This window comes from Helianthus annuus, chromosome 17 (assembly GCF_002127325.2).
Source record: "Helianthus annuus cultivar XRQ/B chromosome 17, HanXRQr2.0-SUNRISE, whole genome shotgun sequence".
Taxonomy (NCBI): Eukaryota; Viridiplantae; Streptophyta; class Magnoliopsida; order Asterales; family Asteraceae; genus Helianthus; species Helianthus annuus.
In genome coordinates, this window is record NC_035449.2 from 25,741,087 (window position 1) to 25,769,017 (window position 27,931).

Below are 27,931 nucleotides of genomic sequence, written 5' to 3' on the forward strand. Positions count from 1 at the left end.
CATATTTTACTTTGCAAATCTATGTCTAACAAAGTGATAGACGGGAGGCTGTAGTTGAATTCACTGGGAGAAAGAAAATCGTATGCATCTTGTAAAAAGGACCGAATTACCAGGCACTCGAAATATGTTTTATAACCAGATTCCATGATTTAAGGTACTAGAGAGGGACTATGTAACTGGATGCCACTGGAAAATGATAAATGTCTCTTTTATATCAAATAAATTTTTAAATGGACATGGTACTGTTGAATGGGAATGTGGGATAAGCCTGATTCACAAGATACACGTTCTGATTAAAGGTGCCGCTGATAACATTACTTGGAGGCAAAAGTTGTCTTGGGTAGGCCATAAGAGAAGTACGATAACATTGATTCACAAGATACACGTTCTGATTAAAGGGGTGGGTGATGTCATTCCTAATTTTTACTAGTTTGGCATTTCTATTCCATCTCCTTCAAATGCACCAATGTTTATGGTTCTTGAAATTACGATAGTCTTGGACGAGCATGTTCGGTTTGGAGGCCCAATTATACGGGCTTAATATGGCAGGCAAATGAAAGGTTAAATGTGGCAAGCTTGACTTATTTGTTTTAATTTAGCCTAATTATTTTTTTGAGGAATAACTTAGAAACCTATATCTTTTTTTTTTTTTTTTTTTTTTATAAATCTAGGTGCTTGTAATTTCTCACAACAAGAGAAGAGAACAATAATACCATATTCTTGTAATTAATTTCTGAAAGAGTAATCGAATATTTTCCTGTATATGTTATAAAAACTTGCCTCACACATATCATATATCTCACAATTGCCTTTAGTCAACTGACAGTGGGTATATATTGCTTTCTTGAAGTGGTTTAGAACCAAACTCTTTAACTCATATGCTTTCATAAAGTGGTTTAGAACCAAACTCTTTAACTCATATGAAGCGACGTTACTTTCACATTTTGATTTTTCAATATTGTTCCCGTAACCCACACAGTAAATTTATTAGAATTCCCTTAAGAATTACATTTTTATTTTTTTAATTTTTACGTACTGTTCCAAAAGTTTTTAATCGTAGGATGGTGTTATATCTACAAATGCATAAAAAATGTTTTTCAACATATGCTTGACAAACTGGATTCCATTGAAAATTAACTTCCTTGATAGTGACCTATAATTCTACATGTACTCTTATTTATACTTCTAATGCAAATCAATAGAATCATCATTATGTCACCAATTTTAACATCCTTAACACTAGTACCATTTGGGTGACTGACTTTTAGATCATACTCAGACACATCAACACAGTTGAACATATTATTATCAGTTTTAACCATATGCTGGTTAGCCCTAGAGTCAACAATCCAATTATTATCAGACTCAAAAGAACTAAAACTAGAACGCATATACTTTTCAACACCAACATACATATTAGAAACATTACTTCTTAGATTTGAACTTGACTGCTCACATGAAGACTTTTCTCCAACAAGACTTTACAGCTTTGAAATCTGTTTAGATGTAAATGGAGAACTAGTAGAAGTAGAAGACAAATTAACTTTGTTTGACCCATAAGTATTCCCATTAGACACTTGCCCTACACTACGTTTTTTAAACCCAGGAGGATACCCAACAATTTCAAAACACATGTCAACATTATGACCCATCATATTACATTAGAGTGAGTGCATTTGAGGTTTGGATTTTGACCCCTAAACATTCTCTTTTTTTTGATCAATTTTGATTACTTTTAGACACAAGAGAAACAGTTTGATTTTTAGAACCACTACTAAAGTTCCTATGTGATTCTTCTCTAGACACAATAGAGAAAGCAACTTTGATAGATGGAAATGGTTCTCTAGTTAACAAATTTGTTCTTGCAGGTTGATAAACATCATCCAACCCCATAAGAAACTGTATTAGTTTAATCAATGTATTAAAATCATTATAATCCTTAGCTGCCTGACATGAACATGTGGGAAGCTGTAACATAGCATCAAATTGCTTTCACATGGTATTCAACTTATGGTAGTACTCTAAAACAGAACTGTCATTATGAGAAATACAGTTAATTTTTTTTTATAAAGATCATACATTACAGAACCATCCACCTTATCATAAGTTTCTTTCAAGTCCACCCAAACCTCATATGCTAATTTAGAGAACACCTGACCTAAGTACAATTCCTCTGAAATAGAGTTTAACAACCAGGTTAAAACCACCGAATTACATCTGTCCCACTGATTTCCTAGAACTCCATCATCTTGTGACCTCTTACATTTTCCATCTATAAAACCAAATTTATTTTTAGCCTCCGGTACAAGTTTCATAGCACTGGACCAAACTTTATAGTTCTCTATTCCTTTCAGGGTAAATACAATTTTCGTCCTTTATGTTTGTATCGGATTGCAACAGATAGCCTTTAACTTCAATAATTACAGTCACAATCCTTTATTTGCAAAACCCATTATACCTTTCGTCCTTTAACACTAACCTAGTTAAATTTTTTAGTTAAGTCTAAACATGTGAATTGCAAATGAGGGTAGATTGGTAATTTCTTTCATTTGTTTATATAAAACCCTATCTCTTCTCTCACCCGTCCCCCTCTCCCTTTCTCTCTCTCTCTCTCTCTCTATCTCTTTCCGTCTCTCTCTCTCTCTCTTCAACCAATCTCCATCACCAACCTTAAATCTAGCTACCATCACCATATCCCAGCCACCACCACTGTATCCAGCAACCACCAACACCAAATCTGTCCACCAAACCCCACCACCGTCACCATCGAATCCAGCCAACACCATGATTAAGTTAGCATTTAGCCCCATCATCTCTCTCAAACAAACAGTTACAACAACAATCATGAAAACTTCAATTTACACATCTACTATAATCATCCCTAACCCTAGAGACCTATGCATAAATAAACCTCCAATTGCGACGTTTTATCGGTTATCACCTCTTCTCCATACTCGTAGCTCCGGTTATCCAAACAGTTTACTCGTCTCTGGTTCGAAGTTCCAGAACCAACTGGTTTTCCGGTTTGCAACGTCGTTTGGATCCAGCGAGATCAGTTTTTCGCTTCATCGGCGGTTGATTTGACAGAAAACTATGGATTTGGCTAAGAGTTGATCTCTGGAACATCAAGATTGTAATAAAAATTAAAGCAGCTTGCATCGATAGATGATAGATCACTTGTCAAATTAAGTATTTCTAAATATTTAATTGGCTTAAATCAGTGGCTCTGATACCATCTTTTTCTGTCACGGCCCCCGTCTCGGTTTTACCCGGTTCAGAAGCTGTAGGTCCGGCTAGGAGGATCTAGTCGCCTAATCCTTGTATACTAACCAACCCGGTTGTGCGGAATCCAACCAGAAAGGCAAACCGAGATAGAACACGCACAAACACAACACGCAATATTCACCGATTAACACCACTGTATTAATACGTATGAAAGGTTCTGTTACAAAGCAATGTTTACAAATGTGTTTTGTAAACTCTCTCAAACTCTCGTGTGTGTGTTTTCTCTCTGTGTTCTCTCTATGTGTTCTCTTACTTTCTTATCCACAGACAGGTTATATATAGTCACAGACACGACGAGACTGAACATTCTTGGCGAAACAAAACCTTGCTCGACGAAACAGGGATTATAGCGACGAAACAGAAGTATTGTTGACGAAACATGTTTGTTTCGTCGACTTCCATGTGATTCGCTGCATATGGGCTTAGGCCCAATAGTTGTTTCACCAAATGTTTAAGGCCCATGCATTGATTCTTTGATTCGTTGAAGGTTGAGGCCCAAGGCTTTGTTTCTCGTCTGGATTCAGCATCTAGGTTCGATATTCTCGTTCTTTCACACGACGGAGGAAAGCCGTGTTTAATCCTATACACGTCAAGTCGAGTCGCGTCCACAAATAATGTATCAACAAACTCCCCCTTGGACGCTACTCGCGAGATTCGCCTTCGATGTCTTCAAAGTCGGAGGATCTTCAAAGTCTTCACGTCTTGAAAGAAGAAAGTGTATCAACAAACTCCCCGTATCATGTAGAAAGTGTGTTGACAAACTCCCCCTTAGCATAAGCTCCCCCTTGAGTTATGCTCGTGAATGACTTGATCATCAGTGCTTGAGATCCTTGTGGTGTTGATGATGGTCAGCGGCAACTCGATCATCTTCATCACTTGACTGCCTTCACGTCGTGTCTTCATTCCGAAGCTTGTTAACGACCATGTTCTCCTTGCCTTTAGAATCTGCACATGCAAGAAATCTAAATGCGTAATGAGAACAACTGCCTGGAATATAGTTAATATAAACAGATGACACACGAATGACCATGTCACAATCAAACACTGTCGACAGTTTGAAAGTTTAATAAATTTATCAATTTCAGTTTCTAACTTCCAAAACTTGCAAATTTTGACCGTTTATGAAGATTTGGTCAATTCGGTTTTCGTTCAGGTTTCAGGCAACGAAGACTCGAGTTCCAACATCGTACGATCGGAAATAAAATAGAAATAAAATCTTTTTGGCTTTTATAAAGTTTATATTAAAACACACCTAAAATCTTTTTGGTATTTTTGAATATTTTGAAATGTAAAGACTGAAAGCAGTAAATAAATATATACAGACATTCTTTTTACGAGTTTCGAGGGTAAGAGAATCATATCAGTGTACGGTCATACCAAAAACGCTCTTGTTGTTCAGTTAATTAACATTTAGATAAGCATCCTATAACGATTATCGATATTGTTGTCCACTTAAGCTCAACTTATCAGATGTAATCATGGCGAGGGGATACGTTAAGGTATGATTTATACTTACCGACCGGTGTTCATCCACATCACGACACATTCCCATATCAAGGTATGCACGAGGGTTCATCTTGCCGGTGAGTATACCGATTATCATCTGTTTGATCGTATATGATGTGAGATTCTCACTTATTTTGATTTTGAAAACAAGCCCTATGTGATAGAATCACTTATTGATGAGGAGCTTGATTTTCAATGCATGAGGGCACAGGAGCAAGTCCGTGAACAGGTCAGTACTTTCGTACAGCAGAGAGACGAACTTAACTCCCGGATAAATGTGATATTTTATCACTTATCTGTATGGACATGTGATTGTTGATCACTTATTGAGGTCGTATGCAATATGTACACGTATGTATAGTATCATGGAAGATCTAGACTTGCGTCCCCGTTATTTTTCGGTAAAAGATACAACCATGATACCCAGATGATAAGCAGCATAAAGACCGAATATCTCAGAACCTCGGCAATCTATCAAACGAAATTTCGGTACTAAGACCATATGCCAATGAATGGTTCCCACCTGGTCTTCAGTCGGTTTAAGCTTATATCACCCTGCACACTTTAAAATGATTGTGAGCCTACCGATACATCTTATATAGAACTGCTTATCGTTTTTCATTTAAGGTTTAAAGAGGTTTGGATAGACCACCGATGTACTATCATTTTCTCTTTTGCTCGCCAGGAAACTCATTTTTGCTTTTCTATTGTTTTTGTGTTTTTGAAATTTTTCGATGTTTTTGGATTTTCAAATTTTGATTTACTCCCCCTAAAATCAACAAACTGAGATAAATTTAAAACACAAAGATATTTACAAAAATGATTTTCCGATGTTGGTTTTACTCTTGCTTGACCTTAATGCCGTTTACCAATAATAAAAAGTCAAATCTTGATTTGTCAAATGCTTTGGTAAAAAAAAGGTCGGCACGTTGGTCATCGGTGTGGACCATGACAACATTGATGAGTTTCATATTGAAACGATCACGTGTGAGGTGATATTAAAGATCAACGTGTCAGGCCAAAGAGTGCTGTATGAGATGATAATAATTCATAAAGCAGCTTAAAAATCAACAAGTATAGGGGAGATTAGAAATTCAAATCCGTATCCTGCAACTGCTTCGTGCATTGCCGGAAATCTGAGCAGTCTCCCAAACTAGATATCCAACCGTTGTGGACTTCAAGGCCGATTTTTGAAGCTACTGAAAAATCTCTTCACAGCAACACGATCAAAAACCTTTGGTCCGGCTGGTCTTACACAGTGCACCAGCGAAGGTCTTTGTCTTCCTCTTGAGAAGAAGTGTGCGGTTGTTCAATCCATGCCAAGGCATCCGCACACATCTCATTGGAATCTTTCCTGAGGACCCGATCAAAAACCATAACAACCAAATTTTGGCACGTTCTTCATTTGGTCGAATTTTGCAACTTCATTCAACCACATTCTCTCACCAACATATTCTTCTTCTTTTTCTTTTTCTTTCCTCTCTCTCCATCAATGGCAACAATATTCTCCTAGATATAACAATATTTCGGAGCCTTATGTCGCCAATCTTGTGCATGGACGCTCCACTATCAACAATCCTAAGACTATCAATAGTTCCTCCTGGAACATCCTGCACACTCATTCTGAGATTAGTTGGAGAGGGGGACCCAAGCCTTCACAGACTTGGGTCGTCCGTCATCATCGAGAATTGTAACATCCATTTCCCGATGATTCGGAATTGATGTAGCTCCCCCTGAAACAGTTACCGGTTTTGGTATCCAAATTTGTTTCTGTTTTTCATGTTTAACATCCGATTTAACATATTTTGTTTGGATGACCTCCGGTTTTAAAACCTTTTCAACTTCTTTTCTTTGTTTCTTTTTCTGTTTCTTTTCTCGTTGTTTAACAAGACGAGGGTCCTGTTTTGGTGAAACAAATCTTTTATGGTAATTGTTACCATGGGGGGCATCAATTTTTGACTTTCCCTTGGTGAGATATGGACAATTCTTAATGATGTGGCCATACTCACAGCATTCAAAGCATGATCTCCGCTCAACAAACCTTGGAATATCATAACTGTAATAGCTGGATGATGAACTTCATGATCTTGAGGTACTTGGTTCTACATCACAACCGTTTGTTTGTTGTGTATAGTTGTTTTGACTGTTTCTTTTCAAAATTTTACTTTGTTTAACAGAATCCTTGTTGGATTTGTTTTCAAAAGTATCAATTTTATCAGTCCCTCTTGATTTCACAAAGTTTATCTTCCGAACCTTTTTCTTGTTTTCGCCCTGTTTGCCTTTTCCATTATCTTGGGCGGCATGATTTTGTGCACGGGGATCATCAACCTTTGCTTTCAACTTATGAAGATATGGACAATTTCGAATTATATGTCCAATTGTACCACATTCAAAACATGATCTTCGTTCTACAATCCCCGAAGTATCATGTGATCGTCTTGCCGATGATGATGAACTTTGTGATCCCGAGGTACTAGGTTTTGAACAGTTTGGATCATTTCTTTCAACACTGTTGCTTGTTTAACAAAATCTAAGTTAGATTTGTTCTCAAAAGTTTCGATTTTGTCCGTTCCCTTAGATTTCACAAAGTTCACATTCTTGTTTTTCTTTGGGGTCTGTTTCTTCTGACCCTGAGTCGGTGATTTTCCTTTAGGTTTGGTATGATTTGGCTGCCTTTTCTCTGTTGGTAATTTCTGATTGCCATATTGTTTTCGAATTTCGGCCTTTGGAATAGGAGGACACTGTGTAACTGTAACATGTGGTCCTGTCTTTCCCAAAAACTTACTTGTCGAATTTTCAAAGACTTTACTTATTAAAGATTGATTAACATTCTTAATAGGAAAATCTTTGTCAGAGTAGATTTTATCATCACCAACAAGAGTGTACAGCAAGTTCACACTCTCCGACTCTTGTGCAGACGAGGACTCGATTGCAACAGTGTTAGCGGGTTTTGCAGGAGGATCACATAGAATGTAATTCTCGAGAGGTATGTCCTCATCTTTTACTACCGCATCAGAGTTTGCTTGGATAGCATCATCAGATTCATCATCAGAAGAATCAGCATCCTCAATAATGACTGGAGGATCCTGATTCAGTTCAGCAGAAGACACACACGTATCTGCTGATACATCTGAATCGGACGATACTTCTTTCTTGTATCCGAGTCCTGTTGCAAACTCCTTTACATCTAGAGGAACAGATGGTTCAAAGAACGTTCTATCCTCCTCGTCAGGCATTGCATCATAATTGTGTCTCTCTGGTGGTGGACATTTCTTGTAGCCTATGCATGTGACATCCCGTTTTTCTTTCTGAACGTCAATGATGTGATCCAACACATAGCTAGAGCTCAAATAACTGTCTAGCTTAAGCTGGATCGCTTCACTTTCAGTTTTGACACAAGCCATCTCCTTTTGCATTATCTCAAGGCGAGATATATACAAATTAATGTCAGTTTATTTTCTGGAAACCACTTTAGTTAATTCGGTTTTATCTTTCTTCAAGTTTTCAATTACCGATTTAAAATATTTTTCATGGTTTTCATAAAACATGTTGGCTTCAGTGCACTTGGAAAGATCCACGGTCAACTTCTGGTTGTGGATAAATGTCACATCATATTTTTCTTGCAAAGCCTCGTGTTTGCTTTACAATTCACACCACTTGGCATTCAATGAAACATGTTTGTCTTGCAAGTCAAACAAACTAGCTTGTAAAGCATCATGTTTGCCTTGCAACTCAGACATGTTTGCTTCTAAATCAGCAAACTTAACTCTTAATCTACCACAATTATCACAATCTACAGCAGTGGGTTCATCGACACATACCTGACTGGAATCACTCTCAGGTATTGGTCTTTCTGCATCAGAATCATAATTAATAACCTCCCTTGATGATTCACATTCAGATCCATCCTCGCTTGAACTTGAAGTTGTATCACCCTCTACTGAAGTTGAAACATCTTCATCTGAACTACTGTTATGTTCAGAACTGTCATTGCCTCCCGAAGATTCACCATTGCTGACATCTTTGACAATTTCAGCATACAACGCCGTTTTTGTCTGACTACTGTTCCTTGGATCAGGAGGTGATGGTGCTTCGGTAGAAAGATGACATTGTGAGGCAACTGGTGGTAATGGATTTCCATACAAGTCTGTGGTTGGAGCTGGTTTAACAAGAGCTGGCTTAACAGGAACTTGTATTGGATTGCCATACAAATCCTTGCTTGTGACAAACGCCGTTTGAACTGGAGCATGTGGACCAGGTCTTGCAGACGAAGAACTGGAAGTTCCATAATACATCTCAGGATTGCATGGCACAATGGATTTTGCAGAAGAAGTACTTGGAGTTCCATAATACATTTCAGGTCTTTTTGCCTTTAAGGTTTCCTCCTGATCCTTGTTCTCTAAAAGCTGCACGAAGTCGTTGATGTTTGTAGTAGCCAAAACCCCGTTATACTTCAAAATCTCCAAGAAACTATTCCATTGGGGAGGAAACGCATCAGCAAACTTCTTCACCACCTCTGCTGTAGTTGTTACTACTCCAAAATTTCCCAACTCTGTAAGCAAGTGATAAAACCGGCTTGTCATATCTCCCAACGATCCCTTATCCATACATGTGAAGCCATCGAATTCTTTCTTGAGGAGATCGTGTCGCAGTTGACGTGTTGCTTCATTCCCTACCCCTCTGGTCTTCAACGCGTCCCACAACTTTTTCGTTGTCTTGAAACTGACAAACTGATGGTAAATATCTTTGCTTAACGCCTGAGTGAGAATGGCGTATGCTTTCTTTTCCAGATCATACGTCTTCTTTTGATCTTCAGGAAGATCGGCAAACGTAGCAGTAGATGAAGCAGCAACCTCTATAGCTTGATCGAAATCTGTAGTGAAACGTATCCACAGTTCGGTATTTTGACCAAGAACGTATGTACGGAATCTGTCAACCCAACCCGGATATTCGTTCAAGTGCATCAACTTTGGAGGTCGATTCAAACTTCCGGTTTCACTTTCGCTTAATAGAATACTTTGAATGCTCGGAGTTTGATTCGATACGAATGCCCATTGACCGGTTGATATGGCATTTGCTTGCGAAGATGTCGACACCGGAGATTCGGCCCATGAGGGAGATAAACTTGTATTTGTGTACTTTCCACTATCTGGAGCCGGAGTTCCCCACCAACTCGGATTCATGTTTGATATTGAAAACTGAATACCTGTAAATTACAACTCAAACAAACAGTTAAATCCAAGTTGTAACCTTACTGTTTAAAAAAAATTGTTTTGACGAAACACAGGTTTTGTAAATATTGGCTCCTTGTCAACGAAACAGGCCCAACTTTGTAAGCCCAACTAGACAATCTCGGCGAAATAGAGTTTCGTCAAATGTCTGATTCGTCAAAAAGATGTCAGGGGTTGGTGAACTGATTGACTTTATCTTCCTGACACAACAGACACCCTTTTGGCTAAGACAAGATGCTTTCACCAAACAAGCAAGGTTGTGATTATTTTAATCTTTTATCCCTTCCCAATACACAAACAACTTCCAAACAGTTTTTGAAGGATCAAAAAGTGTTACTTTTTGAAGAACACTATGAAGATTTCAAGAACACCACCCAGAAAAATAAGTTTTCCGGTGAACCGAAACTCTCCGAATACAATATTTTGCTAAAATGTTTAACAAAAACCCAAAACTAACATGTAAACATGAAAAATAACAAGGTTTTTAGCCAAACACAAAGCAAAATAACAAGATTTAACCAGATTTTAAGTTGTTTTCCAGAAAAATATGAACTTTAACACCCGAAAACAAACCAAGAACACACTCGGTTTTAACAAGGAGAAGAGCCAAGGCTCTGATACCACTTGTAGGTCCGGCTAGGAGGATCTAGTCGCCTAATCCTTGTATGCTAACCAACCCGGTTGTGCGGAATCCAACCGGAAAGGCAAACCGAGATAGAACACGCATAAACACAACACGCAATATTCACCGATTAACACCACTGTATTAATACGTATGAAAGGTTCTGTTACAAAGCAATGTTTACAAATGTGTTTTGTAAACTCTCTCAAACTCTCGTGTGTGTGTGTTTTCTCTCTGTGTTCTCTTACTTTCTTATCCACAGACAGGTTATATATAGTCACAGACACGACGAGACTGAACATTCTTGGCGAAACAAAACCTTGCTCGACGAAACAAGGATTATAGCGACGAAACAGAAGTATTGTCGACGAAACATGTTTGTTTCGTCGACTTCCATGTGATTCACTGCATATGGGCTTAGGCCCAATAGTTGTTTCGCCAAATATTTAAGGCCCATGCATTGATTCTTTGATTCGTTGAAGGTTGAGGCCCAAGGCTTTGTTTCTCGTCTGGATTCAGCATCTAGGTTCGATATTCTCGTTCTTTCACACGACGGAGGAAAGCCGTGTTTAATCTTATACACGTCAAGTCGAGTCGCGTCCACAAATAATGTATCAACAGAAGCCGCGGACAGAAACCCGTGGTATTGGTGTTTTATTAGACAGCGGAAATTTTAACAGGATCGTTTAAACTGAAAACATCCATTTATTTCATTTCAAATTTCTGGACAAACCCCGTAATTTACAGTAAAGGAATTTCACCGGGAAATCCCCTGTTTACAAAAACATGTTTATTTATTTATTGAGCCAGTTTATCCAAGCTGGTAGTGCTACTCGACACTTTTCCTTGTTCACAGTAAATCACCTGAAATATGTTTAAAAATATTTTATCAACGGGGAAATACTGGGGAGTCATTCAATTTGCACAAAATGACACATTGTTATAAATTACAGTATTAAGGGCGATTACAATGTTTATATCAACCAATTACCCAATAGTATTTGTCACTCGACCCGATTCTGTGACTATGGTCATATCACCCATTGGCTAACCCGTTGTCCAATGGTGACGATTATCAAGTAATGTATACAAAACCCCACATACCGGCTGTAATTGAAGACTATAAACACTAAATCCCTGTAATTATAACTTTGAAATAAATAGGGTTTTGGAAACAATTTGGTAAAAGAGAATGACTCACATTGCAAGTTTAGTTGGACAGAAGTTAGCCTACTGATTAAGCTTGATAACCTAGTTAAATAACAATGCAAACGAAACTAGGTTAGTAACTTAATATAACATTTACGATAAGCTCACGAAATCAAAACCCTCACGACGAATGACAAAGTATAACCCGGATTCGAGCAGCACATAAACATCCATCGGATCGATCGGACATTGTATCGTAGTAGTGATCGAGTTATTACCCTGTAATCGTAGCAGCGTTTCCGCACTTTGAACGTGATTTTTAAGCAGAAAGATGGTGATTTTGATGAATTCCTCGAGCACAGACGAAATGCCCATGCACGTCCCATTTATAGCTGAAAATTGAGTTTGTCGTGGCCCGCGTAAACTTGAAGGGAAGCGTACGCGGCCCGCGAGGGCCACCCTAGCTACGACTAGGGCTATCGTGTCACCCCGTAGGTCCGCCACGTGTCTGACACGTGGCCTAAAGCTTATCCGGAGACTTACCAAGCTGTCGCACCCCGCGTAAGCTTTACTTAAGTCTTACTCGACCCGTGACAGATCAACAAAATTGGATTTTCTTGATTTTTCATAAGGATTAGGGTTTTAGGGGTCCGGGTTTCCACTTACGACATATTTTGGGACATTTTTACAGGTCGTTACATAACCCTTAAAGCTTTGAAAGATCTCAAACATGCGGCAGGCGCGTACATTTCGATTGAATCTATCATGTGGACCCGATCAAAGCCTTCAACAATTAAACTTTGGCATGTTTTTCATCTTGTCGAAATTTTTCAAATTCTTTTATCGGACATTTTTGTCTTCTTTTCTTTTTCTCTCTCCATCAAAGGCAACAATATTATCCTAGATGTAACAATGTTTCGGAGCCTTATGTCGCCGATCTTGTGAATGGACGCTCCACTATCAACAATCCTAAGACTATCAATAGTTCCTCCTGGAACATCTTGCACACTCATTCAGAGATTAGTTGGAGAGGGGGACCCAAGCCTTCATTGACTTGGGTCATCCGGCATCATCGAGGATTGTGACTTCCATTTCCCGATGATTCAGAATTGATTGAACTCCCCCTGAAACAATTACCGATTTTAGTTTCCAAATATGTTTCTATTTTTCATTTTTAACATCTGATTTAACAGACTGTGTTTGGATAACCTCTGGTTTCAAAGCCTTTTCAACTTCTTTTCTTTGTTTCTTTGTTTCTTTTTCTGTTTCATTTCTTGTTGTTTAACAAGAAGAGGGTCCTATTTTGGTGAAAGAGATCTTGTATGGTAACTGTTACCACGGGGGGCATCAACTTTTGCCTTTCCTTTCATGAGATATGGACAATTTCTGAAAATGTGCCCATACTCATCGCATTCAAAACATGATCTCCGCTCAACAAACCTCGGAGTATCATAACTGTAGGAGCTTGATGATGAACTTCGAGATCCAGAGGAGGTACTTGGTTCTACATCAGAACAGTTTGTGTGTTGTGTATAGTTGTTTTGATTGTTTCTTTTCAAAATTCTACTTTGTATAACAAAATCCGTGTCGGATTTGTTTTCAAAAGATTCAATTTTATCAGTCCCTCGGGATTTCACGAAGTTTACCTTCTGAACCTTCTTCTTGGTTTGGCTTTGTTTGCCTTTTCCTTTTCCTTTTCCTTGGTGAGCGTGACTTTGCTTTTGTTGATTGTTTTGAGATTGCAATTTTTTATTCCCGTATTGCTTTCTAACTTCGGATTTTGGGATAGGAGCACACTAAGTTACTACAATTCTTGGGCTCGACGTACCCAAAAACTCACTAGTAGAATCTTCGAAAACTGTATCAATCATGTGACAATCGGCAAAATTCCGGTAATTCCGTACAACCTGAACAACTATTTAAATTTTTATTTTCGCGTATACGACTTTATTTTAATTAATTAAAGTCTTGAGAGTCTAGGAATTACAAAAATCATAGTAAATTATGATAATAAATCCGTTGCGATTGGAAACAATATCCTAGACTAACAATAGGAACGCGATTAAACAATACTTGTCAGTACTAGTCGCGGTACAGTCTGACACGATAAAAACAAGACATATGGATATGTCTACACAAATATTCTATAAAAAGCTTTGTCCAAAAATAATATGTGCCTTATTATTTACAAAATTCCAATTAAAAACCAAATTGTCCAAGTCCGCAGAAAAATACAGCAATCATGCGGAAGTGTACAGCATTCCGCAGAACAAAACAGTAACTGTCCGAAAACCCAAAAATAAATATTATTTGACATAAATAATATAATGGGTGTTAAAAACGACACAAAATCCGCAATCGAATCTTATTGCGTTAAGTTGTACGGCTAGTCCAGTAAATTGCCAGTCAGTAAAGCCGGTACCGGAACCGTGTCAAAAACAATAAAATTTTTAGTCTAAAAAGTTGGATTAATTAGTTGGATAATAAATCAAGTGCAAAAATAATTTTTGTTATGTATTTATCTAAACGAGACACAGTGTCAGTGTATTTAACCCGGTAGAGGACCCGAACCGACTTTTTCACCTGAATTACAAACTAAAAATTTTGGTGAACTAGTTTTACCTAGTGTCACACTACTTTAAAATATGAAGACTTAAAACCTTGTAGATATTTTTATATAAAATATCAAAGTTATAAAAGTTTATATATTTAATCAAGATTTTATAAAAAAAATGCAAACTTCTTTCCCCCCCTTTCCTTGTGCACGTTAGATGTGGGACCCCCACATGCCTACTCACTTTTAAGTGGTGTGTTGGAAGCATAAGATGATGATTAGTGTATTTGTGTAAGACCCTAGAGTAAACAAACATTCTCAAACACTCCACCATTCCATAATCCCAACAAAACCATCAAAATTTACCACCTCCTACTTTCTCTCTCTAATTTTCGGTTAGAGCAAACCCACCACCATCTTCACATTTTCAAAATTTAAACACTAGAGATTCTTGCAAATATGGAGGTTCATGGATATATCAAAAACACTTGTGAGACTAGAAAAGCTATTTGGAGCATTTTTGGTGGAACTAGAAGCCTTAGATCATCAAGATTTTCCTTATCTTCATCCTTAATTCCTAGCAGAAATTGTAAGAACATCACACTAGTCTTACTTTTGTTCTTGATTTCTTTTACAAGTTCATCATAAACCCACTTAAAAAAAAATAACAAGAAACAACTAAAAATCATTATTTTTAAACATGATTTTTCTATGATTATGAGATGAACTTGGAGAAATCTAGGCTAATAAACTTGAATCTTGGTTATTCTTACTCAAAAATATGATCTACATACATGCATGTAGGATCAACCAAGATTCATCAACAAAGTGATAACATGAGTTTTTGATGAACATGCATGCTAGTAAAATGTGAAAAACCATTTAAAAACAAGAAAATAAATTTTTGAAAAATTTATTGAATAAAGTTTCCATTTCTGGAAAGAATCAAAAGCAAGAAATATGTTAGTAGTAAACATTTTGAATACGTGTTTATTCTTCAAATGACTTTGTAAGACATCTAAAACAAGAGTTTTTCATAAAATCTCTTTCTACAATTTTTTGGCAAAAATAAGGAATAAAGTTTCCTTTTTGGGAAAGATAAGAACAATATCATGTTCATGCTACTTTTGTTGACAAATTTTGATAGATATTGATACTTGATGATGTTTTGTATTGAAATAATTTGAAAACAAGTTTTGTATAAACTTGGGGAAAATTCATATTTCAAACAAAACTATGGCAAAATTTTTATAAATTTTGTGATGTGTTAAAAGTTGTTAAACAAAGAAGTTTGTTACTAAAACAATTATTTGGAGTCTTTAAACATGGTTAAACAAATTTTGGACAAAGTCATAAATCCATGTTTTATAAAAAGATTTCTAAATAAAAATAACAAGTATATATTTTTGGATAAAATGTGTACTTACAAAAGTATTCATCAAGTATCATAAGTTTATATATTTTGATGTGTACATCATATGTTAGTTCTAGTAGGAACAAATGCAAAATTGTTACACATCCATAAAAATTACAAAATATATATATAAACTTGAAAACGAAATAAAATGTCCATCCTTGGACACGAAAACACAAATGGACAAATTCGGACACTATTGGACTATATGGACTTTTGGACAAACAAAAATGGCACAAACAAAGCAAATGGTAAAACGTGACGGATAACACAAACGGGATAAATGATACGAATAAATAAAACCGACAAGTAGTAAATGACTAGAATAAAATACGAACCGTCACACAAGTTTATGCACTAAAATGTTCAACTATGGCATAAGTAACAATTTTTATTAAAATTAGATTTTTATAAAAATACAAGTATTACTATTATTATTATTATTTTTTATTTTATTTACTAGCCCAAAAATTATGTAGTTTAAAAAGTGGTCCATAAATTAAAATTGGGCTAAGGCCCATTTCTCATAAACAAAATTTGGGCTAGGCCCACTTTTACAAAACAATGGACTAAAATGTATTTTTAGTCAAAATTGGGCTAAAGCCCACTTTACAAAATACTTGGGCTAAAAACCCAATATTTACAAATTATTATGGACTAGATATATTTTAGAAAACAATTTGGGCTAGGCCCATTCTTACACAAGTTATTTGGGCTAAGTCCACAACTATAAACTAAATTGGGCTAGGCCTACCTTTATAAAATGTTTTGGGCTAAGGCCCACTCCTATAAATTAATTTGGGTTTGACCCATATTTTTAAACAAAGTTATTTAGGCTAGGCCCATAAGCACCAAATACCCAAAATGGACTTAAATTCTAAAACATAAATTAAGCCCATTCAAACACAAATAAAATAAAATAAATGTGTATATACAAGGAAGTTATATATATATATGAAAACACAAAAACAAAATACAAGATAGAATATTTGTACCATACACAAAAACAAACCTAAGTGTCTAACTAAATTAGAACACTTGTAGGTCGAGAAACGAACCGCGAACAAGGAATCGAATAGAGATTTGCACGGAACGCAAATCTGTGAGTTCATGTTTTCCCCTTTTACTTTGAATGTTTATAGTTTTAAACTTCGGGGATGTATACATGTTACAAATAGTATGATAATACAATGAAACTATTTTGATCACATGCGGATAGGTGTTTAAAATAAAGGGGCCATTAATGAATAAACAAGTACCGAGGAACAAACGGATAGATCTATTTGGGTTTTGGCAAGCCCCACTCTTAACGACAACGATAACCACGATCGTCAAGAGTACCTTTGTGTCCAAACTAGTGTCGTTGACACACACGATAAATTGTCAAGGTTTGGTTGCCTCCTATTCGGCATACATATTAGTGTCCTTGCAACACACTAATGATCATACAATTTTTTTTCATACTATACAAAAACGAATTTTATTACTTCAAATGTTTTGGAGACTCATTTGATGCGAAAACAAAATAACATCAATTCACTCAACTTTTGTTGACGTTTTCAAAATTAACATGTATTACAGGAGATTAGTGGACGGCTTTGGAAAAATATGTTCAAGTGGTTATCAAGAACGCAAGCTTTTGTGATGTCATCCGTTTTCGATTGTTATGTTTTGAACTTTGAATAATGTAGTTAAAGTTGGTGTTGTTTCAAGTTTCAAACAAGACATATGTAATGTAAACTATGGTTTCGAATCAAATGTATGGATGAACATCTTTTATGTTTCAAATATGTTGTTTACTCGATTGATTGTAACGATTGCCGCTCTCGTCACACCTCGCCATACGCTTCCGCATAAACCGAAAATCGGGGTGTGACAGACCTGGTATCAGAGCATCAATTGTAGTGAACTAAGATTCTTTTTGAGTCTAGTCTACAATTTCAAAACGAAGTTCTTTACAACAAGCGTTCTACATTATATTTTTACAAAGCGTCCACTAATACAAAACGATAATGCAAGGATACTATGTGATAGTATTAAATGATAGTTCGAAACGATGATACCAAAAGACTAGTTTATTTGGTACAAGTCTATGGGGTTTAGACACGATAACAATAAGTCGAACTGGAAACGATATACGATATAAACAATGATGAAAACAAAAGTACAACTGTCCAAAAATCGATTATTTATAAGTTGTTCACATGTGTATGTTGTACGGATTATTTTGCCACGACCATGATATCTTAGTATTCAAATTCTATTATTATTCTGGACTCTCATAACAAGCGTATTGACCTCGCATCTGTTAATGAGCTCATGGTAGGGCGTAGTCCCTAAGTGAAACCCTGAGCTCGACATTCCATAAAAGATGGTTGTTTTCCCTCAGATACGGAAAATGCCTGACCTCGATGATGACAATTAGGTGGAGGTGGTAGCCTTGGATGAATACTCTATTAGTAGGAACAAGGTCCCTATGGTTCATATTAATCATGATTGGTGACATTCTTGTCAAGACAAGGAAGATGAAACACTCATCTTGAAGGTAACCATTCAGCCATTATTGTTATGAATCCTCTTACTTCTATTTCTTAACTTCGTGCCATTCCGCGAGCAATGGCTACAAGTATTAACGCGTGGACCATCATGAAGGTCCATTCTATGTTAAAGGTAATTAGACAATCATGTCCCCCTCTCCGACTGATCGTCTGTTTTGAACGAGGGAACGCTAGGGTGACCATACAAGGCAATTTATTATTACGGGGGCCCACGTAATAATAACTTGCAGTGGATGGGAATCCTGGTGGGCCCTGCGGGTCAGACTAATGATCACTACCTGTTCAAAATTCTTGAGTTGTTACTTAAGAATTCAATTTTTCCATTTCTTAGAACGCTAACTAAGGTGATTACTATGATTCCCCACAACACATTAAAAACTACACGTATTGATTTCGTGCCTAGCATCCGATCTATATCACAAGTCAGTTGAGACAAGTCATCTAAGAAAACAAATTAGGAAAACCATCCAGGAAGGATTTTCCTCAAACATTCTAAAACTCCAACATTTGGGTTAATCTCACGGTGCCTATAACACCTTATGATATTTATTGGAGTTATTGCGATAAAATCCGTTATTTGACATTCGTTTTGTCTCAAAGGGTAATATGGCACGAGCCATGGCGCAAGTCTCTTACCATATCCCATTCGACATCTATAGAAATCATAACAACTTTGTTGGAATTCGTTGAGCTCAAACAATACCAATGTATTCGTCACATGAGTTAATGCGATGAAGGACTTTCCTTACTTTGGACGACCAAGGTCCATAGAGTATGGAATACATACTATAAGGATAGAGGTAACTGCTTGGTTTTCCCCTCCTGAACAGATGGTTGTTCTGCTAAGGCATATGGACAACACATACATCCTATCACCCACGACTCTCCACCTTACTATTCCGATGCACATTCTCAACCTCCACTACCGGACATGAGCCCATCTAATCCTTATCTTCCATGCCATTTTCCGCTTATTATTATAAACTATGAGTTTTATCTTCCAAGATTCATCTTAGTTTTCCCTTTCGATGAGTCCATGATCTTAAGACTCAGATTTCTGCTACTCGACCTCCCCCGAAATGGCCCATTACAATCATTTTTTCCCCTATCAGTACCTCCACACTCTACATTCCACAAAGCGCCTCTATCATTTGAGGAACACATTCATACCCTTGAGAACCACTCGACTGCCACCATTAGGCACATTTTTGGTCTCGAGGAGGAGGTTACGTGCCTTCACAGTCTAATTTCTAAGTCTTCACTTACACATCCCACACCACGGTAGTTATGTTCAATTACTAACTTTGGGAAGTATACCCGATTTTGTGAAAGACTAAAGACTGTTGAAGACTTGGAGACTTAATATCAATCAGGAACAATGTGAAGAAAAGACTTCACCTTATTTTATATATTACTATATGTCGTGTATCGACCGAAGTGATATAACTGTGAGATTATTTTTGTTTTCTTCACTAAAATAATTGTAAAAAGGTGACATGGCATATATAAGTTGGTATTTTCTTATTGACACACTGTTGTAATTTATTTTACATCCCTGCAAGGATGTGATGAATATGGTGCGAAAGATTTGCATAAGTATCATTATGATCTACTTGACCTTATGATCATAGTGCGTGACGATGTGTTTTTATTTTCGTTCATGTCTAATCTCTTCGATATATATTTTGTATATATATGAAGATCATGGCACCAGAACGAAGTAACACTTTTTAAGCCCAAACGGAACCCTTACCTATAACACGAGCTGAGCTTGATGCTCTACTGAACCAGTGAGTTGCAGAAGCAATCGTACAACATGAAGCAAACCATACTGCAAACAATGGTGGAACTGGAGGAACCATATTTAGAATTGCTCAGGCTATAACTCTTGCCTTAAGTCTTATGAGGATGTAGTAAGGATGGGAAAACTGAATAAAGGTGCGGTGAAAAAGGAGACGCATGTGGAGTCTACTTCGAGTAACAATAAGAGAAAGTATTCATATTTCAAGAAAGGTTCTATGTCGAACAACAAACATAAGAAAACCCCTATGAGTAAGAAAAACCAAGGCATTCTTTGCCACAACGGAAACGAGTGGTAAGAAATATACTGGAAATGCACCTAAGTGTAAACAGTGTGGTTATCACCACTATGGTGGATGCCAGGCCACCAAGTGTGATAAATGCGGGAAAATGGGTCACGGCACAGAAAAATGTTGGGGTAATAACGAGGTGGTTAACAAAGAAGGAGGCAGTGGTAACGATAAAGAACGAGGGAGAACCCAAGGCTGTTTTAATTATGGTGATATGGGACACTTCAGGAAGGACTGTCCCAAAGAGAACAAAGGCCGCAGAAGAGCCTTTGTAATTGGACCTCAAGAGGCACGACAGGATCCAAACGTGATCCTAGTACGTTCCCTGTCAACGATCATTTTGCTTCTATTTTGTTTGATACCGGTGCAGATTTTAGTTTTATATCTTTAGAATTTAAAGATATACTTGGACTAAAGTCAACTAAACTAGATATTCCATTCACTATCGAATTAGCGAATGGAAAGGTAATTGAATCTGATAAAATTGTTAAAGGATGTTCCTTAAAACTAGGAGGACGAAAATTCAAAATTGACCAAATACCCGTTCAACTAGGTAGTTTTGATATTGTAATTGGAATGGATTGGCTATCCATCAATCAAGCCAAAGTCGTATGTTACGACAAGATCATTCGAATTCTCCTTCCTAATAACGAAACACTTCTTGTTCACGGTGAGAAAAACGAAATGTCTTTACGAATTATTTCCTGTATGAAAGCCCGAAAGTGCCTACGAAAAGGATGTATAGCATTCTTAGCGCACATAGTTGATAAAAAGGCCAAGGAGCTAAAACTTGAGGAAATCCCGGTTGTGAAGGAATTCCCTGAAGTCTTTCCAGAAGACTTACCGGGAGTACCTCCACAACGACAAGTCGAATTTCGAATAGACTTAATTCCAGGTGCCGCACCTGTGGCAAAGTCTCCATACCGATTAGCTCCTTCGGAAATGCAAGAATTATCCACACAACTTCAAGAGTTGTTGGATAAGGGTTTCATTAGACCAAGCCACTCACCTTGGGGAGCTCCAGTGTTGTTCGTGAAGAAGAAGGACGGAAGTTTTAGGATGTGCATAGACTATCGAGAGTTGAATAAACTCACAATCAAGAATCGGTATCCATTACCTAGGATTGACGATCTATTCGATCAACTTCAAGGATTAAGCTATTATTCGAAGATCGATTTGAGATCAGGATACCATCAACTCAGATTTCAAGAAGAAAGTGTTCCAAAAAGGCATTCCGAACTCGCTACGGACATTACGAGTTCCTTGTTATGCCTTTTGGCTTAACAAATGCACCAGCAGTGTTCATGGACTTAATGAATCGCGTGTGCAAGCCTTACCTTGACAAATTCGTGATAGTGTTTATCGATGATATATTGATATATTCACGAAACAAGAATGAACACGAGCACCATCTTAGAATTATTCTTGAGTTGTTGAAAAAGGAGAAACTGTATGCGAAATTTTCCAAATGCGAATTTTGGCTTCGCGAAGTTCAATTTCTCGGACACGTAGTTAACGAGAAAGGCATACACGTTGATCCATCGAAAATTGAGGCCATAAAGAATTGGAGTGCACCAAAGACACCGACTGAAATACGTCAATTCCTAGGATTGGCCGGTTATTATCGAAGGTTCATTGAGAACTTTTCGAAGATTGCACAATCCCTCACTTCTCTCACTCAAAAAGATAAGAAATTTGAATGGGGAGAGAAACAAGAAGCAGCTTTTCAACTGCTTAAAGACAAACTCTGTAATGCTCCAATTCTGTCACTCCCAGACGGTACAGATAATTTCGTAGTCTATTGTGACGCCTCACAATAAGGGTTAGGATGCGTGTTGATGCAAAGGGAAAAAGTTATTGCATACGCATCACGCCAACTAAAGATTCACGAAAGGAACTTTACCACACATGACCTAGAGTTAGGTGCAGTGGTATTTGCACTAAAAATTTGGCGTCATTATCTTTATGGTACTAAATGCACGATATTCACGGATCACAAGAGTCTTCAACATATATTCAACCAGAAAGAGTTAAATATGCGCCAAAGACGATGGGTTGAATTGTTGAATGACTACGACTGCGAGATCAAATATCATCCGGGCAAAGCGAACGTTGTCGCGGATGCATTAAGTCGAAAAGAACGAGTTAAACCTTTGCGTGTACGATCTTTAAGGCTAACGATTCATAACGACCTTACCTCTCGAATTCTTGATGCTCAGCAAGAAGCATTTAAACCAGAAAATATCAAAGCAGAAATGCTTAGAGGTATGGAAGAACAATTTGAGTCGAAAGAGAACGGAGCCTTATATTTCATGAATAGAATTTGGAATTCCTCATTTTGGTGGTCTTCGAGACCTAATACTTGACGAGGCACATAAATCCAAGTATTCGATACATCCTGGAACAGATAAGATGTATCACGATCTCAAGGAATTTTATTGGTGGCCTAATATCAAAGGTGATATTGTGACATATGTTGGAAAATGTCTAACATGTGCTAAAGTTAAGGCTGAGTACCAAAAACCTTCTGGATTGCTACAACAACCCGAAATCCCTAATTGGAAATGGGAACATATTTCTATGGATTTCGTAACTAAATTACCCAGGACTTCTAGTGGTCACGACATGATTTGGGTAATCGTCGACCGATTAACCAAGTCAGCTCACTTCTTGCCTATCCGGGAGAAAGATAGTACTGAGAAGTTAGCTAAAATCTATCTCAGAGAAATTGTAGCAAGACATGGTGTACGTTTGTCGATAATCTCTGACCGAGACGGTCGTTTTATATCAAGGATTTGGCAGTCTTTTCAAAAGGCCTTTGGATCCCAATTAAATTTGAGCACGACCTTTCATCCCCAAACTGACGACCAAAGTGAACGCACAATTCAAACTTTAGAAGACATCTTGCGTGCTTGTGTGATGGACTTAGGTGGAAATTGGGATACTCACTTGCCCCTAGTGGAGTTCTCATACAATAACAGTTATCATACAATAACAGTTATCACATGAGTATCAAAGCCGCACCATTCGAAGCATTATATGGCCGTAAGTGTCGATCTCCGGTATGCTGGGCAGAACTAGGTGACAAACAACGGTTAGGTCCTGAGTTAGTTCAAGAAACTACCGATAAAATATTCAAAATTCGAGACCGTATCAAGGTGGCTCGAGACAGACAGAAAAGCTACGCGGACAGACGCCGCAAACCATTGTCCTTTGAGGTTGGAGACAAGGGGTTGCTAAAAGTCTCGCCGTGGAAAGGCGTAGCTAGATTCGGTAAGCAAGGGAAGCTTAGCCCGAGATACATAAGACCATACGAAATCTTGGAAAAGATTGGAAACGTCGTCTACAAGTTAAAACTGCCAGAAACACTCAGTAGCGTTCACGACACCTTTCATGTGTCGAATTTGAAAAGGTGTCTTTCGGATGAAACAATTATTATTCCCCCGTACGAAATCCATGTAGACGACAAACTCCATTTCATCGAAGAACCTGTTGAGGTTCTGGTTTCAAAGATTTACAAAACGAGGAGAAGTCGTATCAAACTATTCAAAGTCCGGTGGAACTCGAAACGAGGACTCGAGTTCACATGGGAACGAGAAGACAAATTCAAAAAGAAGTACCCTCATTTGTTTAAGAAAGTCCCAACGAAGAGTAACGCAACCTAAAATTTCGGGACGAAATTTTCTTTAACAGGGGGAGAATGTGACAATCGGCAAAATTCAGGTAATTCCGTACAACCTGAACAACTATTTAAATTTTTATTTTCGCGTATACGACTTTATTTTAATTAATTAAAGTCTTGAGAGTCTAGGAATTACAAAAATCATAGTAAATTATGATAATAAATCCGTTGCGATTGGAAACAATATCCTAGACTAACAATAGGAACGCGATTAAACAATACTTGTCAGTACTAGTCGCGGTACAGTCTTACACGATAAAAACAAGACATATGGATATGTCTACACAAATATTCTATAAAAAGCTTTGTCCAAAAATAATATGTGCCTTATTATTTACAAAATTCCAATTAAAAACCAAATTGTCCAAGTCCGCAGAAAAATACAGCAATCATGCGGAAGTGTACAGCATTCCGCAGAACAAAACAGTAACTGTCCGAAAACCCAAAAATAAATATTATTTGACATAAATAATATAATGGGTATTAAAAACGACACAAAATCCGCAATCGAATCTTATTGCGTTAAGTTGTACGGCTAGTCCAGTAAATTGCCAGTCAGTAAAGCCGGTACCGGAACCGTGTCAAAAACAATAAAATTTTTAGTCTAAAAAGTTGGATTAATTAGTTGGATAATAAATCAAGTGCAAAAATAATTTTTGTTATGTATTTATCTAAACGAGACACAGTGTCAGTGTATTTAACCCGGTACAGGACCCGAACCGACTTTTTCACCTGAATTACAAACTAAAAATTTTGGTGAACTAGTTTTACCTAGTGTCACACTACTTTAAAATATGAAGACTTAAAACCTTGTAGATATTTTTATATAAAATAACAAAGTTATAAAAGTTTATATATTTAATCAAGATTTTATAAAAAAAATGCAAACTTCTTCCCCCCCCCCCCCCTTTCCTTGTGCACGTTAGATGTGGGACCCCCACATGCCTACTCACTTTTAAGTGGTGTGTTGGAAGCATAAGATGATGATTAGTGTATTTGTGTAAGACCCTAGAGTAAACAAACATTCTCAAACACTCCACCATTCCATAATCCCAACAAAACCATCAAAATTTACCACCTCCTACTTTCTCTCTCTAATTTTCGGTTAGAGCAAACCCACCACCATCTTCACATTTTCAAAATTTAAACACTAGAGATTCTTGCAAATATGGAGGTTCATGGATATATCAAAAACACTTGTGAGACTAGAAAAGCTATTTGGAGCATTTTTGGTGGAACTAGAAGCCTTAGATCATCAAGATTTTCCTTATCTTCATCCTTAATTCCTAGCAAAAATTGTAAGAACATCACACTAGTCTTACTTTTGTTCTTGATTTCTTTTACAAGTTCATCATAAACCCACTTAAAAAAAAAAACAAGAAACAACTAAAAATCATTATTTTTAAACATGATTTTTCTATGATTATGAGATGAACTTGGAGAAATCTAGGCTAATAAACTTGAATCTTGGTTATTCTTACTCAAAAATATGATCTACATACATGCATGTAGGATCAACCAAGATTCATCAACAAAGTGATGAACATGAGTTTTTGATGAACATGCATGCTAGTAAAATGTGAAAAACCATTTAAAAACAAGAAAATAAATTTTTGAAAAATTTATTGAATAAAGTTTCCATTTCTGGAAAGAATCAAAAGCAAGAAATATGTTAGTAGTAAACATTTTGAATACGTGTTTATTCTTCAAATGACTTTGTAAGACATCTAAAACAAGAGTTTTTCATAAAATCTCTTTCTACAATTTTTTGGCAAAAATAAGGAATAAAGTTTCCTTTTTGGGAAAGATAAGAACAATATCATGTTCATGCTACTTTTGTTGACAAATTTTGATAGATATTGATACTTGATGATGTTTTGTATTGAAATAATTTGAAAACAAGTTTTGTATAAACTTGGGGAAAATTCATATTTCAAACAAAACTATGGCAAAATTTTTATAAATTTTGTGATGTGTTAAAAGTTGTTAAACAAAGAAGTTTGTTACTAAAACAATTATTTGGAGTCTTTAAACATGGTTAAACAAATTTTGGACAAAGTCATAAATCCATGTTTTATAAAAAGATTTCTAAATAAAAATAACAAGTATATATTTTTGGATAAAATGTGTACTTACAAAAGTATTCATCAAGTATCATAAGTTTATATATTTTGATGTGTACATCATATGTTAGTTCTAGTAGGAACAAATGCAAAATTGTTACACATCCATAAAAATTACAAAATATATATATAAACTTGAAAACGAAATAAAATGTCCATCCTTGGACACGAAAACACAAATGGACAAATTCGGACACTATTGGACTATATGGACTTTTGGACAAACAAAAATGGCACAAACAAAGCAAATGGTAAAACGTGACGGATAACACAAACGGGATAAATGATACGAATAAATAAAACCGACAAGTAGTAAATGACTAGAATAAAATACGAACCGTCACACAAGTTTATGCACTAAAATGTTCAACTATGGCATAAGTAACAATTTTTATTAAAATTAGATTTTTATAAAAATACAAGTATTACTATTATTATTATTATTTTTTATTTTATTTACTAGCCCAAAAATTATGTAGTTTAAAAGTGGTCCATAAATTAAAATTGGGCTAAGGCCCATTTCTCATAAACAAAATTTGGGCTAGGCCCACTTTTACAAAACAATGGACTAAAATGTATTTTTAGTCAAAATTGGGCTAAAGCCCACTTTACAAAATACTTGGGCTAAAAACCCAATATTTACAAATTATTATGGACTAGATATATTTTAGAAAACAATTTGGGCTAGGCCCATTCTTACACAAGTTATTTGGGCTAAGTCCACAACTATAAACTAAATTGGGCTAGGCCTACCTTTATAAAATGTTTTGGGCTAAGGCCCACTCCTATAAATTAATTTGGGTTTGACCCATATTTTTAAACAAAGTTATTTAGGCTAGGCCCATAAGCACCAAATACCCAAAATGGACTTAAATTCTAAAACATAAATTAAGCCCATTCAAACACAAATAAAATAAAATAAATGTGTATATACAAGGAAGTTATATATATATATGAAAACACAAAAACAAAATACAAGATAGAATATTTGTACCATACACAAAAACAAACCTAAGTGTCTAACTAAATTAGAACACTTGTAGGTCGAGAAACGAACCGCGAACAAGGAATCGAATAGAGATTTGCACGGAACGCAAATCTGTGAGTTCATGTTTTCCCCTTTTACTTTGAATGTTTATAGTTTTAAACTTCGGGGATGTATACATGTTACAAATAGTATGATAATACAATGAAACTATTTTGATCACATGCGGATAGGTGTTTAAAATAAAGGGGCCATTAATGAATAAACAAGTACCGAGGAACAAACGGATAGATCTATTTGGGTTTTGGCAAGCCCCACTCTTAACGACAACGATAACCACGATCGTCAAGAGTGCCTTTGTGTCCAAACTAGTGTCGTTGACACACACGATAAATTGTCAAGGTTTGGTTGCCTCCTATTCGGCATACATATTAGTGTCCTTGCAACACACTAATGATCATACAATTTTTTTTCATACTATACAAAAACGAATTTTATTACTTCAAATGTTTTGGAGACTCATTTGATGCGAAAACAAAATAACATGAATTCACTCAACTTTTGTTGACGTTTTCAAAATTAACATGTATTACAGGAGATTAGTGGACGGCTTTGGAAAAATATGTTCAAGTGGTTATCAAGAACGCAAGCTTTTGTGATGTCATCCGTTTTCGATTGTTATGTTTTGAACTTTGACTAATGTAGTTAAAGTTGGTGTTGTTTCAAGTTTCA

The 27,931-nt window shown here is 36.5% G+C and overlaps 1 long non-coding RNA gene across 3 annotated transcripts; it reads left to right on the top strand.

The window, feature by feature from the left end:
* Positions 1-16,751: 16,751 nt before the first annotated feature.
* On the top strand, positions 16,752-27,908 carry LOC110925946. Of its 3 annotated transcripts, none has more exons than XR_002584876.2 (3): positions 16,752-16,863; positions 27,258-27,315; positions 27,795-27,908. It is a non-coding gene; the product is annotated as an uncharacterized LOC110925946 (long non-coding RNA). The 3 variants fall into 3 exon arrangements; XR_002584875.2 differs by lacking the exon at positions 16,752-16,863 and adding an exon at positions 25,113-25,389; XR_002584877.2 differs by lacking the exons at positions 27,258-27,315; positions 27,795-27,908 and adding an exon at positions 17,343-17,562 and having other exon boundaries at positions 16,768-16,863.
* Positions 27,909-27,931: the final 23 nt, after the last annotated feature.